The sequence below is a fragment of the Typopeltis vanoorti genome, chromosome 13 (genome assembly GCF_054136105.1).
Source record: "Typopeltis vanoorti isolate ZY-2024b chromosome 13, IOZ_Tvanoo_1.0, whole genome shotgun sequence".
NCBI classification, from domain to species: domain Eukaryota; kingdom Metazoa; phylum Arthropoda; class Arachnida; order Uropygi; family Thelyphonidae; genus Typopeltis; species Typopeltis vanoorti.
The window spans coordinates 104,404,209-104,421,854 of NC_143561.1; the positions used below are offsets into that span (position 1 = coordinate 104,404,209).

The 17,646-nt window shown below is 36.2% G+C and overlaps 1 protein-coding gene across 2 annotated transcripts in view; it reads right to left on the bottom strand.

Moving 5' to 3' along the window:
• LOC150100432 (uncharacterized) overlaps nt 1-14,069 on the bottom strand; it is a 123,368-nt gene extending 109,299 nt beyond the window's left edge. Inside the window, exon 1 of one of the 2 annotated variants that reach the window (XM_090402924.1) lies at nt 13,574-14,069. The gene's annotated coding sequence lies outside the window, so the exon portion shown is untranslated. Of the gene's footprint in view, nt 1-13,550 lie in introns of both variants that reach the window. The other variant, XM_090402923.1, reaches the window with a different exon arrangement.
• Nucleotides 14,070-17,646: the final 3,577 nt, after the last annotated feature.

Here is a 17,646-nt window from a genome sequence, read left to right on the forward strand (position 1 = left end):
GCACTACATATGGTTCCACCATTACAGTCACTCAGGACTTGCTGACCATGCTGACACTCTATAGGATACTCTAGAAGAAGGCCTCTATTACACTGTAGCAGATACAAATATGAGGGGCTATTCTTTGAATCTACCTCAGCCCTGAAAAATTTTCCAAACTCCAACAAATTTGGGTGCATGAGACTGCCCCAGATTTGGGAAGCATTTATCCTAAGATCTTCAGCCTAACAGACAAGGCTATTCAATTTAGCTCACTAGGGGACACCGTTCAGGACTAAACCCAACTTTGGTTGCCTTTCTTCAGCCTCATTTGCCCAGTATTAGTGCCTGCATGCACATATCATTTGTTTTTGTGATCCCTGATGATGCAATGTAACATTGCTGAAATATAGGAGAGTATTAATTAAAGTTTTTATTATTAATATTTTAGGATTGTTATTTCCTGACAAATAATAGTTATTTTACTTATGTAATTTTTATTAGCATAAAATTTTTGTCCCAGTATCAAGGGCATCTTCTAATTCCACCATGGAGTTCTGATTCTTCTATCCTTGCAAACAATTTTACCATGTACCTTCCTCACTGAATCAATTAATCAATGTTTTCTTCTTAGACTTAAATAAAACTGTATATATATTTTTGTATATATATTTTTCTTAGCAGTATGAAATTCACTAGTATTCTGCTTAAAACTAAATGGTGAACACTTTCTATTTGAAATTCTCAGAATATTTGTCTCCTGAAGCAGAGTGCAGATATTGAGGGTGAGGAGTGGTTTCTTTGCATGGAAGGTGGTAGAACTGTGGAATGCATTGCCTGATAGAGTGGTGAGAGCAAGAACAGTCATTGTGTTTTCTAGGAAGACCTCCCACAATGAGCCTCTTGATTCCATGGAGGCCTGAATAATAATAATTAGAAGAGAAACCAGTTAATTCAACAATGAAATCTGAATGCATTTGAACTAGAAGTACATGATATAGAGTGACATGATCTAAGTACATTGAGGTTCTAATAAAATAACTTTAACAAAAGATCATTATTTTAAACCTATATATAAAAAATTAATTCTGGATTTTTTTTAATTAATGATCTCTTGTTAAAATTGTTTTATTAGAACCTTAATATACTTATTTATCATCTTGATTACTTTTACATTATTCTTTCCTCCATTTCTAAGCTTTTTCAATAACCTTCAGAATATTTTGCTAACTTCCTGATATTTATCTTCTATATTCTTATCCAAGTCTTCCCATGACTTTTTAAGCTTCTTTTATGCACTGTTCACTTTCTTACCTAGTTCTCTGTATTCTATCACATGCTGATTTACTCGCTGGGAACTTTTGATATGCTTTCTTCTTTTCCATGACTGCCTCTTTTACTTTCCAATTCCACCATGGAGTTCTGATTTTTCTCTCCTTGCAGACAATTTTATCATGTACCTTCCTGACTGAATCAATCAGTGATTTCTTTTTAGACTTAAATAAAACTGTATATATATTTTTGTATATATTTTTTTCTTTGAAGTATGAAATTCACTTGTATTCTGCTTACAACTAAATAGTGAATACTTCCTATTTGAAATTCTCAGAATATTTGTCTCCTGAAGCAGAGTGCAGATACTGCAATCTGCAGTAACATAATTAATCAATAATCAATAATAAATTGATAATAATCAACAATAATCATCCATAATGATCAATCAATAAATTATAATCATCAATAATAATAAATCCATACTGAACAATTAAAAATTAATCTCCATTTTGTCTTATATTTTCTTTTGATGTGAATTTTGGTCAATTGGTAGAGCCTCTGCTACTAATGGCTCAGTTAAATAAGTTTGAGCGTGGTTAGTAGATGGAAGGGGACCAATCATCCCCTTCCAACTACTTCCGTTAATGGGGAACACTAAATTATAGGTCAGAAGGCCTGTTCAGTTCTCTGCATTCCTTAAAAGGTTTTGTGAATGTCTTCTCCCAGTTACCTAGCTTGACCCTTAAGCAAACCCTATTACAAATGATGATATAGTTCTCTTGACAGAAGATCTAGAAAGAATATTAACAGAATTACCTCAAGTGTCCAGTCAAATTGGGTTGAAGATAAATATAAACAAAATGAAAGTAATGATGAATGCTAATTTAACACCAAAAAGAATTATACTGGAAGACAGAGAAGTGGAGAGGGTAGATTCATATGTTTATTATTATTATTTCGTGACACCTTCAAAAAGTCCAAAGATTCATCAAGGGAGGACACCTATTCTACAACTCTCTGTCTCCATCATCTACACCCATGCCATCTATTGCCCACTGCCACCACTAGTAAATTGTGTGTGACCTGAAAGCCGATTTTCTATATGCGAGATGAAAAACCCGAGTTTCCAGGAGAAAAAACCCTGCTACTCCATATCAGATCAGCTAACTCACCTTCAGCTGAAAAAATCCATATAAAGATTCCTCCTGTCATGATGAGAATCAAAGTTGGGCCTTTTCCAATCAAAGGGTGCAACATACTGTCATTCTTCCAACTGCGCTATGGAGGCACTTATCTGAGACAAATGATAAAAACTAAACATGGATAAACATGGACAAATAGAAAAAATAAAAAGAAGGATACAGCCAGGTTAGGTGGCTTCTGGGAGAATGAAAGATATCTTCAAATGTGATATTCCCATTAGTTTGAAGAGGAAAGCTTTCAATCAGCATGTCTTACTTGTAATTACATATGGCAGAAACACCTGGAACTTAACTCAAAATGTGATTTGCAAATTGAAAGGCATATGCTTGGTGTGACACTTAAAGATAGGATACGCTCCCATTTCATAAGATCAAGAACAAGTGTACGGGACATTATCAGTTACATTATGCATTCAAAATGGAAACAGGCTGGGCACACTGCAAGATGGCCTAAATTACTGACAGAATGGAGACCTATGCATGGCAGCAAAGGGGAAGGACCAAGGATGAGATGGCAAGAAGAAATTGTTAGGACTGCTGGAATGCAATGGATGAGAAAAGCAGAAAATAGAATGGAATGGAGAAAACTGCGGGAGATCTTCATCCCGCAGTGGACTGATCCAGGTTAATGAAAAAGAAGATTACAACTTACATAATGTTAAATTTGAATCATGTAACACTGTAATTCATTTGTCTTATTCCTACCAAGTGAGTTAGTACCTTGAAATCAGAAAATGAGAGCATGTGGAAACCTGTCTGTTCTACTAACTTTGTGTTCAAGTTTAATAGAGTGAAAACAGTACAAAGAAAGAATTAAACAAGTTTAATTCTATCACAAAGAATTATTATTATTACATCCTCCATGGAGTCGACAGACTCATCATGGGAGGTTCATTCAAATGACAACATATTTATCATATAGAATCTTAAAATCCTTAACACTCCTTGCATTAACAACACATTCTGGTAATGCATTCCATTCACTGATAATTCCCCATGTAAAAAATCTACTTCTCACACCCTTCTTCACCACACTTTTACATAACTTCCAGGAATGATCTCTGGTTCTTACCCTCTGGATTAATCTGATAAAATCCTGTCACTAACTTATGTGTCTCTATCATATCACCTCTCTTCCTCCTATCCACCAAACACTGCAATCCACATCTCTTCAACCTTTCTCTCTCCACAGCCAGCATTCCAAACTCCTGATATTGTCTTAGTCACTCATCTGTGGACTCTCTCCAATGTCTCCACATCACATTGAAAACCAGCACTATGATGTCCAACCTTTGCAACCCTAGCAATATGCCCTCTAAACTTCAGTCTAATGTCAACCATCACTCCCAAATTTCTAATCTCATCCACTTCCTGCAGTATAGCACCATCAATATAGTACACAGCCTTATATTTCTGCACCACAAAATGCAACACCTTGCACTTATTGATATTAAAACTACAACCCCACTCTTTTGTCCAAGTAAAAAGCCTATTTAAATCTTCCTGAAGAGATTCAGCATCAACACTGCTACTTATAATTCTTCCCAAGTTTGCATCATCAGCAAATAACTGAAGATCCCCAGTCAGTCCACATGATATATCATTTACAAACAAGTTAAACAGCAGGGTACCAAGAACAGAACACTGGGGCATGCCACTGGTTACCCTTCTTTTTTGAGATGGGTAACAAGACAATATCCATCATACACAACCTGCTGGTATTGTTCAGAAAGCCAATCTCTGATCTATCTTACCAATATACATTCTATTCCCATCTTGTGCAGCTTGTACACCAACTTATCATGTGGTAATCTATCAAATGCTTTTGCAAAGTCTAAGAATATTGCTGTATATGATTCTCCCTTATCTAACACACTCGTCACTTTATCATAAAATGCAAGTAAATTACTGAAACAGGACCTACCCTTTACAAATCCATGCTGACCTTCATAAAGAATGCCATGTCCATCATCCCAATTCTGTATTCTATTCCTTATCAATCTCTCCAGTAACTGCAGTTATACAGACTGGTCTATAGTTGGAGACTTCTGTCTTAGAACCATGCTTGTGGAGTGGTACTATATTTCCCCTCTTTAGGAACCCTGCCAACTACAAGCCTTTCATTAAATAACCAGGTCAAGGGCATAACCAGCTGTGGTACACATTCCTTAGGCATACATGGTGATATGTCGAAAGTTTATTTTTCACTTGGTTAGACTATAATAAATTTAGTTTAATCCTTTATCCAAGTGTGAGCAAACAAAGTTTGTGCCTGAAAATATCTTCAGGACTGGTTTGCTCACACTTGGATAAAGGATTAAACTAAATTTATTATAGTCTAACCAAGATGTTGAAAAATAAACTTTCAACATCTTTCTCTAAATCCAGAGTAATTTAATAAAAAGGTGGCACACTGTTTGGCAACTCCTATAGGTAAAGATGACCTCACTATTGCTTCTGCCTGGTATCTCCACCTCTGGGCCTGGCTCCCGCTGAAGAGACCTCAATAAAGGTCAAAACTAGTCTGGGTAGTGGCCCTTCCCTTAATGCATAACATCGTACATATCCGCAAGGAGATGTGTTTTGCATTATGGGAGATACTGGGATAGGAGTGATGGTAGCTTGCTACGAGTTGCCCAGTGTTTTACTATCTTACCCCAGTCCTGAAGATATTTTCAGGCACAAACTCTGTTTGCTCACACTTGTATAAAGGATTAAACTAAATTTATTATGGTGATATGTCATCCATTCCTATAGCCTTATTCCCATCTAACTCAACCAACATCTGATACACCTCTGTTTCTTTCACTTCCAATTCTCCTAATACTTGCCTCTCTTCTATATATTATACCGGATAATTTGTACCAGTATGATATACGCTGATAAAGTGCTTGTTCAATAATTCCACTATATCCTTTGCAGCTGTTAGTCTGCTGCCATGATTATACACCAATGTTAGTCTGATTAATTATTCTTCCTCTTGCTTGCCATGTAACGGAAAAATTCCCTCGAGTTAACCTTGGCCTGGCCAGCCAATATCCTCTCATACTGCACCTTTTCTTTCTTTACTATGCTCGTCACCTTTCTAGCCTGCACCTTATACTCTTCATGGATCTGATCACTACCAACTGTCTTGTACCTCACATTAATTCTAGAATGAAAAGAGCACAGGTTTGTGCTATTTTCACTCCAGTGATTCTTAAGATTCTGTCATGTTGTACCATCATTTTGCATTGTGGTTGGCAACAACTTAAACAGAATAGGAGAGGGGAAGGTTAACAAAGCAAGTGTTAACCTTCCCCTCTCCTATCTTTTTCCGAGGAAGACCAAGATCCAGGTCTTGGTCTTCCTCTGGATCTGATAATATTGGAGTCTTGAAAGATAACAGATTAATTTGGAGGAAAATTGTTAATAGGAAGTTAGTAATGATGTAACTTTTTTTCACATAGTATAATCATAATATCCCATAATCCCCAGAAGGTACATGTCAGAAATTTGTTGATGACACTTAAGATCAGATGCAACCAGAATCTAAGTCTAAATGCACAAAAGCTAATACTTATCTGCTATGTCCTGAAATCTTCTGCCTCTTTTTCTTTCTGCAGGCCCAAACTCGCCACCAATACAGTGCACAACTTTCCATTTCTGAATCAGAGTAACGTGACATTTAGCTGTGCTGAGATGGCACATTGCCAATCTATCCCCATGCACCTGAAGAGTGAAATTTATTTAGAATGAACACTAAGGCAGTTAAAGACATGTCTTGTAAAAGAACATCAACTGTGTGTGCTCTTGCAAGAGAGACAAAAGAATATCTGTATTCCCTAGAAGCAAAAAAAAAAAAAAAACTTTCCACCTATTCGGAAAACCAGCTAGTTCAGCTTCAGTTGAAAAAAAATTTCAGTAAACATTCCTTACATCCTTTCTCCTGAATTAGCATAATTTTTGAAAAGTTCCTTCAATTTTACAACTGAATTGCAAAATTTAGGTAAAGCCAATATAAAATGGTAGATTTATAAGCAAAAAATTATATAACATAAAATTTAATTTTTTGGTTACAAGAAACATTTTTTTGGGTTTCCTTGCACTTACTTTTTTTTTCCTCTTAATTTTTAATAATTTAGGAATGCCATAAGTATGATACTTAATAGGTTCAGTACAAAGGAAATTCAGAATTATTTCTCAGGGATCTCCATGGAGTAACTCATTGGGAAACCCAGTCTAACCATCTTTCCTACACACTATCATACCACTCCTTTAAGTCATTCACTTATGAAGCACTCTCACAACCACCTCCAGCAATCCATTCCACCCATTTACCACCCACCGAGCAAAAAATCCAGTCCTAGCACTTTTGCTAAAGAAGGTGACCCCTTTGTCTCTTCCTTCCTGCCATGTAGTGAAAAAGTGTTTGATGTCAATCCTATAAAACCCCTTTAATAACTCATGTATTTCTATCATGCCCTCTCTTTTTTTTGGGGGGGGGGGGTGTTTTGCTTATAAGCTAGCTTTTGAAGCTCACAAACATTCAGTCAATTCTCAAGGGGAGCCCACAGATCTGTCACAATCATGGACACTGGATCCTTTCTACCACTCTTCATCCTATGAAATCCAGGTAACCAGATCTGCATGCAGTAATCCAGATTATTAAAGCCTCATAAATGGAAATGACAACCTTCCTATCCTGCTTTTCTGTGTGCTCTTCAACCATATAATCTGATGTGCCATTTTGTCACTTTTGCTATATGTCTTCTAATCTTCAACTCTCCCTGTCCACAATCACTCTCAAATTTCTGGCATCATTGATTTCCAGTTTATTTCCATCAATATAGTACACAGCTTGGAATCTCTTCATTTCTAACTTCATGACCTTTCATTTGGCCACATTAAACTGGTTAGGTTGCCATGTGCCTTTGCCCATACTGCTATTCTATTTAAGTCATCTGTGGAATTTTTGCTCTTTGCAGTTTTACATCATTAGCAAACAATTGAATATTTTTCTTCCTTAAATCATTTCCCATATCACTGATGTACAAATTAAATAGCAGCAGACCAAGTACTCACCCCTGTGGTAAACCACTAGTCACTTGCCTTCTTCTGGACTAAACTCCACAATATACTACTATCTGATATCTGTCCATTAGCCATCCTCTCATGCAAATCACCAGCTTCATATCCATCTGCATTTGCTCTAACTTATGCAACAGAGTTCGATGTGGGATCCTGTCAAATGTCTTTGCAAAGTCTAGCAGTATCGCTGAGTATCCATTTCCTTTAACTCAACTTACTTTTTTTTTATAAAAAAGTAAGCAAATTACTAAAGACCTATCCTCCACAAAACCATATTGCCCCTGATTAAGTATCATATTCCTATAACTGATTTCTCTTTTACCAACTTCTCCAATACTTTATCCACTACTCCTGAGATAATTTGCTACTTCTGTCTTGGAGCATCCTTTATGCAGTTGAACTATTTAGCCCTCTTTTCACTTACTCGGAACTTTCCCATAATGAGGCTTAAATTTAACAGCTTAGAGGAATACCAATTATTCTGCAAATTCTCATAATACATGGGCTGATATGCTATCTATTCCAATGGCCAAGTTCACATTAAGATTCTGAAATATCATAAGTGCCTCCATTTTATCTACTTCTATTCTCCCATCATTCAATTCTCACATCTGACACTGAATTTAGATGTAGGAGAAAGAAAAAAGTGATTATATATATTAGTGAAACAGCAGAGATATTCATGAGTGAGGATTTAGAAATAAGTTTTAAAAGAGGTATACCGTGAGTAGACATATAGATACAAAATTATGGCAAAAGTTTTAAAACCCCTGAATATTTTTGTTGCCTTTCGACCATTTAGAAAAATCTCTACCTTTTTCACTTCTCCTAAGGATTTCCACATCTTAATTATCCAGGTGTCTACCAGATTCCATGCTCTTGTGGATTATCTTATTTCGGACAAACAGGAAGATCTGCCTCTATTCAGCTAGAAGAACACCAATCTTATATTGAATACTTTAAACCTGAAAAGTCTGGACTTGCTGGACATGTCATCTTCACTAGACAGAGAGTTCATTGGAGAAAGACAAGAGTCCTTCACAAAAGTCAGTTCCTCATGGAAACATATGAAACTTTACTTCATTCTCCTAACTTAAACAGATCCGACAGTTTATGTCTATCCCCTTTATGGGAGATAATATACTTCATAAATCAGCTAATCTTTTCTAACTTTTTATTCTATTTTTTTTTTTTTTTTTTTTTGTTAGGAAATTTATTGACCTTTTTAGTTATCTTATACCAGCTACTTAGGTGGCGCTTTTTGGAATTGTCAGTTATTGTTTAATTTGAGCTTAAAATGTACTGAAGATGCCTGTGACACACAGCCTAAAATTATACTATTAAATAATCTTTGTACGTGAATTTTCCGTTATTAATTTTGTATCGATTTAGAAATACTTATTTGATTTTTTAGAATTTCTTGTTTTATTAGTATAATTTACTTCACTTAATTTCATTAGCGCATCACTGCAATGCAGCCTGAAAAAACAAGAGGAACATTTGTATGGAGATTCCATAGTTAGAGGATTATTTAATGAGAGAATTTCTTCATCACCACCCTCTACATTTCCTGGCCTATAGCAATATCCAACAAAATATATCTTCCTGTCAACTTCCACTTTATGGCACACTGTCTCATTGCCAGTATTTCCCTCTTTCATGTCTACCTTATGTGGACATAATTACTCTGCTATCATCAGCTGCCCCCCCCTCCCTTCTTGTCCTTTATATCCTCGTGAAAAATACTGTATCCTTCCATTTCTATTTCCATTAGGATATCATCTTCATTCAACCATGTTTCATTTATTCCCACGATTTTGGGACAAATAAACTTAATCAGTGAACTACTTCATCTCCCTTATTTCTAATACTTCTGTCATTTCTAAACAAACCCAGCAGTTCATTTTTAGGTCAGTAACTGCTATATAGAAGTGCAATGTGTGATGCAAACAGGAGATGAAGTCAAAGATCAGGAGAGTGGTACTGAAGAGACAAAGGACTTGGCAGAGGAAAATGTAGTAGTGTGAGAGATGAAGAGAGAATGGCATTACAAGAGGAAACAGGGAGAACCCTGGGTAGACAGGGAGACATGGCATAGGGAAAGTGGATGTTCAAAGTAGAAGTAAATGTGTGTATAGAGATGAATGGCATGGAGATGGAGTATACTGTGATATGTGTGGGGAAGTTGAGACTGAGCAGATATATGTGGTAAGCAGTGATAAAGATGATTGGGCAAGGGTAGGTGTGGTGGGGAAATCACAACTAACAAGTGGCTTGGATAGGACTGGTTACAGACCTAAAAATGAACTGCTGGGTTTGTTTACAAATGCCAGAAGTATTAGAAATAAGGAAGATGAAGTAGTTCACTGATTAAGTTTATTTGTCCCAAAATCGGGGGAATAAGTGAAACATGGTTGAATGAAGATGATATCCTAATGGAAATAGAAATGGAAGGATACAGTATTTTTCACGAGGATATAAAGGACAAGAAGGGGGGCGCGGAGCTGATGATAGTAGAGTAATTATGTTTATGCCCACATAAGGTAGACATGAAAGAGGGAAATACTGGCAATGAGACAGTGTGGTATAAAGTGAAAGTTGACAGGAAGACATATTTTGTTGGATATTGCTATAGGTCACCTTCTGTAGAGGGTGGTGATGAAGAAATGCATAAACAACTTGTATCAGTGAAAAAAGGAAGGGTAATTATTATGAGTGATTTTAATTATAGTGGTATAGATTGGAATGAATTGTAAAGATGGGTATGTGAGGATAAAAAGGTTTAGATCTGATCATTTCATCAGAGGATGTAATTGTGAGTGAGGTTTCGCACTTTCCTCCAGTTGGTGAGAATGATCATAAAGTGATCATCTGGGTAGTGGTTAGCCATATGCCACAACCCAGATGATCACTTCATGACTTCTGTGAGGAAAAGATATATGTGGAAGTACAAGGCTGGTGATTATGACAAGCTTAGGAGACAGCTTGGAGTGAAAGCATGGAATGAGAGTTGACAGGTAAGGAAATAAATGCTTCTTGAGAACTGATAAAGAAATACATAACAGCATCAATGTATGAATGTATTCTGAAGACCAAAAGGCTGAATAAGGTAAGCATAAAATGAATGAGGGGTTTAGCATGAAATGTGGAAGAAGAAGGTACTTCGGAGGCAGTACAAGATGAATAATGGTAATAATCAGTTACATGAAGAGTATAAATAACAAGGTTATTTATAGTGACTCAGTTAATAAGGAAAACAAAAATGCAGTATGAGCAGAAACTAGCAAATTAGAACAAGAAAAGTACTAGAGAGTTTTTTTTTAATGTGTAGCAAGTAGAAAGATGAATGATTATGGTAGATGTTAATGGATGAAATTGATAGAATGGTAACTGCTGCTGCTGCTGCTGCAGAAGACATTATTAAAATATTCAGCAAACAATATATAAGTGTGTTTCATCCTCATTAATGTGAAATCATGACAAACTCTAGTGTACAGAACATAGGAGAGAATAGCTTAATTGTTTGTGAGCAGGAGGTATATGAGGAAATAAATAACCTTGAAGTCAATAAGACAATAGGATTTGATGACATATCACCACACATCTTAAGGGAATGTTCCAGGAAATTGGCAGTAGCATTGTCATGCCTGTTTAATAAGAATCTTACAACAGCACAAGTTCTAAGGGAGTGGAAAGAAGGTAAAATTGTTCTACTGCATAAAGGTGGTGATAAGGCTGTGGCTACAAATTATAGGCCAATCTGTATATCTGGAGTTGTGGTGAAAGTACTAGAAAGAGAGAGAGATTGGTGAGAAGTAGGATACAGAAATTGGATGACAACAGCAGTATTTTCTGTGATTGTCAGCATGGGTTTTTTAAAAGAAGATAATGTTTTACTAACTGCTTATGTTCTATAACAAGGTGCTTGGACAGGGGAGATGCATATACAGTAGTGCACTTGGATTTTGCAAAAGCTTTTGACAGACTGTCACATGACAAGCAGTTATATAAATTGAAACAGATGGGATTGGATAACTAACTTCTGAGATGGATCAGTGCCTGGCTGTCAGATACGTATCAGAAAGTTGTGGGGTACAGTATCCCGAAAGAGGGCCGCATAACAAAAATTTTACCAGGAGTGCAGAACAATGATTGTGAGGATAGACTAAAGGCATGTAATCTTTAGAGTCAAGTGAAAAAGAGACAAAGAGGTGATATGATCTAGATATTTAAGTTACTGAGAGGTATTTATTGGATTAACACTAGAAAGATTTTGCTTGTGGTAGAATGAGGGTAAGGAACTAGGACAAGAGGCCACCAAGGAAATTGCAAAAGGAAGTGATGAGTAACAAGATATTAAGTAAACTTTTCTTGCATAAAGAGTGGTAGGAGCATGAAATACATTGCCTGAGAGGGTTGTGAGAGTGCAGATAATGAACAAATTTTAGGAGTGATGTAACAGACTGCTCTGTGATAAGTCTGCCATGATAAATCTTATGACTCCATGGCAGTCATAAGATTCCATTAGATGCATAAGGCTGAACACTGAAACAAACAAATAACAAAAGGACCTCATTAAAGGAAGCTAGGGTGCCTGGACCTAATTAGGAATCACTACCATGATCATACCATTTTTTTTTTTTTTAATGTGACATCCATTCCATAAAAAGCTGTAAACCTATTGAGTACATTAGTAACAATGGATGGGCTAAGAATTTTTTTTTTCTATTTTTATTAATCTTTAGAATTGTTTATATTTTAAATTTGCTTTTTACCTAATCTGGAAACCCTGCTCTAGAGACCAAACATCTAACATTTTTAAGCCACTTCAGGCCTTCTAAAAGTGGTGTGTGGTCTAATATTGAGTGATGGAATTCATCTACCACCTAAAGATAATTACAAATCACAAACATCTGTTCCCATTATGCGGTTTAACCTGGAGTCTGATAGCTGGGGGGATGATATACTAACTGCTTGGCCAACTTAATATTTCAGATGTTATTATAATTTAAACAATTATAAAGTTAGTTTTATTTATTTAATTTTTTTTATTTACTTGAAAATATGTAATTTTTTTTTTAATCATGGAGAACAGCTTTGATATCCTCCCAAATGGCAATCACTATAAATTTTATTATAATTTAAACAATTATAAAGTTATTTTTTTAAACCAAAAAATGTGCACAATTCATTTTGATTTAAGGAGAACGGCTTTGGTACCCTGTTCAGAAAAGTCACATGGCAGTTTCTACATAGCATTGCATATATCATAGTTATCGCAGAATGCATCTTTGTGAAATGTACAGGTGAATGAGAAATATTATTACAGTATTATTATGATCTCCATGAAATTGTAGGACTCAATGCAGGAGGGACATGTCAAATTACACTATAGCTAACCTATAAGATCGGCTAATGTACCTCGTATTTCAAAAAAAGATCCATATAAAGATTCTTCTCATCATAATGAGATTCAAATTTAAATCTTTTACAACCAAGGATGCATGTAGCATTTATTTTTCCAACTTCACTGCACGGATTCTTACAAGTGTACTGAGAAAGCATGTAAGTGTGACACAGTCATTGAAACTAGTTGTGTGCATGTGTGTGTGTGTGTGTGGACACTCATATTGCTAGTAATATTAAACTTGTAGAAAATGCTAAATGAATATTTCTGGCATGGCTTGGAAGAAGATATTTATAAACCGTGTTCTTGAAATCAAATCATATTCAGGAACATTAAAAATTAATGTTAATTGTGCATCAAAATAATTGCTTTTGTTTGTAATTTTGGAAAGTACAAAAATATCTTTTAAGTTTACATCTAACATGAAATTTGGGAAAACTGTTATCATTCATACACAGGTGCTCATGAAACCACAGTAACTTTGATATACCTAGCTAGTTAATGTACTAATTTCAGTTGGTGATGTAAATCTATACTGTATAAAAGGATATTAAAAATCGATTATTCTTTCATAAACAAATAGTTTGAAACTTTCAAAAGAAAGTTTTGAAACTGACCAAATAGCATATGAGAATATAACCTTCAGTGCCAGTGCTGATTTGATATTGCACTACTTAAACACATGAATTCTGCCCAGGAACCTCTAGCGCTTTTGATTATGGTTTCATTAGTATGGTAGCTGTTTTGAACCGCCCATTTGGTTCTCATCAGAATCTAAGCAGAAACCATATGAGAACAAAAACCCTCTTTGCAACTGTGTTATAAAGTTGTATTGGTATATTTTTGCATATGCGGAATTTACTTTAGTTTCAGTTGCACTTCTTTGATATAAGATATCCACACTACAATTGGTCAACTTCTTCTGTCAAACAGGTAGATAACGACACATGCAGAAACTGCACGGTGGAAATATATAGTTTTTAATGCACTGCAATACTTCTGTTTTATTTTACAGCAGAATTCAGGCCATATGATATTTATTGTCGTTTAAATGAAACGGCATCTTAACATCATGCAGTCACATTATAAAAATACATAAATAAACACAAAAACGTATCGCATCTTTACACACAAGCACAAGCAGTGATACGAATGAACTGTTGACAACAAAGCTTAGTGAAAATGATTCAACTGATATTTTCAAATTCCAAAAAAGTAATTAAGGACGTACATACTTAATTAAAAATCGAAAAGATTATCAGAAAAAAACCAACGACAGTGTCAGTTTTGTCAAAAAAGTAATTTAATTTGTTTCTCTAATAAATTAATCCGAGTTATGGTAGTTAATGATATTTTGGGGAGGGTTTACTAAGGATTTTCAGTTGTCTGATGATGATGCAAAGTTGGGGAGTGTTATAAAAATTGATGCCAATGTCAAGTCTCTTCAGGTAGATCTTGATAAAAATTACAAACGGGAAGAAAATTTAAGTTTCTATTATAAATGCAGAACTTTCGAGACTCATGATCGCTGTCAATATAACAGAATGATATACAAGACCAGAATGACAAGGAAAAAAAAAAAAAAAAAAAACAGCACTTATTGCAAATAAGCGATGATGACAAGCATGAGAGAGCTTCGAGTGTGGGCCATTAGAGTCCAAAGTAAAAAATTAATAAATTCATTAAGAAATTTCTTTATACAATCGTTCTATTCCTTGTGTAAAGAAAGGAGTTATCTGCAAAGTCAGAAAGCACTTTAGACAAATGTTTCGTATGTAGACACTAACTATAGTCATTGTGCATATGCTTTATGTTTCACTGAAATCCTTTTTCATCAAGGATCAAGCACATGAAATCGTAATAAACAACCATGACTACTAGGAGAAGGACGACGCTGACAAGAAGATATAAAGATTTGGATGTACGATGGCATAATCAAGACATACACTATGATGACAAAAACACTTGGACACGTTACGCACCATGCAAATTTCGGATCCCAATACATGCAAATATTCAAGGAGTGTCTGAGTAAGCCCAGTAATAAAAGGTAGGATGTGCTGCATCTTTTGCACTGTGTTCGATGTCAAGAGGCCAGGTTCAGCTCAACTGACAGACTTCCAACCTGGGATGGTAGCTAGGATCAGTGGTCTTTCTGTCCGTGACATTGCTACCCGTCTCAGTATACCGAAATGCACCGTTGCTTATGTTATTCGTAGATGGAAAGTTGATGTTGCTACCACAGCAGGAAAAGCGCTGTGGGAGTAAGGGACACTCACTGACCAAGATCGATGGGTTCAGTCTCGGAGTGTTCGAGCATTCCGCATATCATCAGCGGAGAACTTCACATTCAACCTGAAATATGCTGCAGGATCAACTCTCTCAATATTAGAACTGTCCAAAGTTCTAATGCTGAGATGAAACTGTGGCTTGTTTGCAGCAAGAGCTCTGGATTACCATGGAAGAGCTCCTGCTGCAAACAAGCCACACATCACTCCCACCTATCAACGCCAAAAGGGTTTGGACTAGTGTATTTCACACTATATCTAGACCGTAGATTATTGAAAGAGGAGTGATGAATAACACTCTCAATCATTTCACTCTGATGGTCGTATTAGGATCTGAAGATTAAGTGGGAAATGGCTCTGGCAGAACTGCATCATTCCAAATGTCAAGTTTAGTGGAGGCTAGATAATGGTATAGAAGTTTCAGTTGGATGGAGCTTGGTCACGTGGTGAATGTGCCCAAAACCATGATGTCTAATGGCTACCTAGACATCCTGGACAACTTCATACTGCCGACGTTATGGAAGTATTCCGGGATTGACCCATTCACGTTTCCGCAAGCAATATTTCATGCCATACTAAACTGCGCGTCCAAAATTGGTCTCCACAATTTGGACTGGCCAACTCAGAGCCCAGACTTCAATCCCATCGAACATCTTTTGGCCAAATTAGAAAGGAAAATTCACTCCAGACTGCAGTGGGCATCATGAGCATTAGCAATGGGAATAACTTTTCTAGAGGCATGGAAAAATATTCCTCTTACGACTTGTCAAAAATTCGTTGAAAGGATGCAATGAAGGGTAGTTGCTGTCATTCAGGCGAAATATGGCCCTGCTCGGTAATAGAAATGTAATTAAAACGAATTTTTTGACCACAACTACTTTTGTCAACATAATCTGTGGCAATAGTTAAGCAGGGCTGGGAGGGGGGGACAAAAAGAAGAAGCAGGTGATCCAAAGGATGAGCCCACCAAACAAACAAACAAGAAAAACAAGTTAAAGAGAAAATTGTGTATGCAGACTCAATGATCAGAGGAGTACTTAACGAAAGTATGACAAAATCGTGTTTCCCAGGTGCAACAATTCACGATATTATCCACACCCTCTGGATTAAAAAGGTAAGTCGAAGGAAATGATTGTCATGGTTGGTATGGTACAAATGATTTGAGAGGCGAGAAGTATTCTTTGTGGGAGGATGTAAACCAGTTGTTAGAAACGTAAAACTGAAGAGCGAGAAGGGAAGATTATATGTCTCCTACCATACTATGATGGAGGCGAACTGAGGAAAAGGATAACGGTAGCCAATAAGTCAGTACGTAGATTGTGCAAAAGAAATTATGTAGAAATTGTGGATTTGTGTTTCACGGAAAGAAGGATTTGTACAATGCCGATGTATTGCATCTAAATGATGTGAAGGGTTTAATATTTTCAGGGAAGATAGAGAAGATAGAATGACGAGGGGGGGGGAGTACTGCTGATGATAGCAGATGAATTGCAATCAAAAGAATATGAGATAGACAGGAGGGTGGCTGTTTTTTGAAGTAATCTGGTGTGAGATTAAGGCCACTAAGACAAAACATACAGTTGTTGGTAGCTATAGATGAGAAAGTTCCACATATGATCTGGAAGACATGAAGCGCCAAATTAGTACGTTGAGTAAAGGTCGAGTGATTATTATGGGGAACTTCAGCAATTGAGATATAGACTGGAAGGAAGAATGATCACATGGCAGGTAGGAAATATAATTTATACTACTGCTGAGAGAAAATTACTTAATTCAGCATGTGATAGAAGGGACTAAGGAAACGTAAGTACTGGATCTGGTCATAGAATCAGAAGAGCTAATCGATGACCAACGTTTCAAGGCAATGACCATTGCCTCAAATTGGCGAAAGTGACCATGCGGCCTTGACTTACGAGATTATAAAACGTGAGGAATATTCTATCAAGAAGGGGTATTTGGGGAACGATAAGGCAGATGATTATAACATGCTTGGGAAGAATCTAAAATCTGAACCATAGCATAAAACACTGCAGAGTAACGATTTTAGTAGTGCACGGGATATAGTTAAGGATCATCTACAGAAAGCAGTATTAATAGCAGGGTTAATCGGTAGGAGTTAGATACATGTGTAATATCAATAAGCACAAGTCGCAGAAGAAAAAATGCTGTTGAGGATATATAAAGAGAAAGGAGACCAGCAAACTCATGAATAGTACAAGGCTCATGCAAGAAAGGTGACTAGCATAATAACAGGGAAGGCAAAATCAGGTTATGAAAAGAATCTAGCCAAGCATGCTAAAAGAAATCTCAAAGAGTTCTTTGGATTTGTGGCAAGTAAGAGGATGAATGACTTTGGAAGATTAACCTTAATAAGTGATAATAGTCAAGAGAGAGAAGAGGATAAAATAGTTGAGTTACTGAGTGA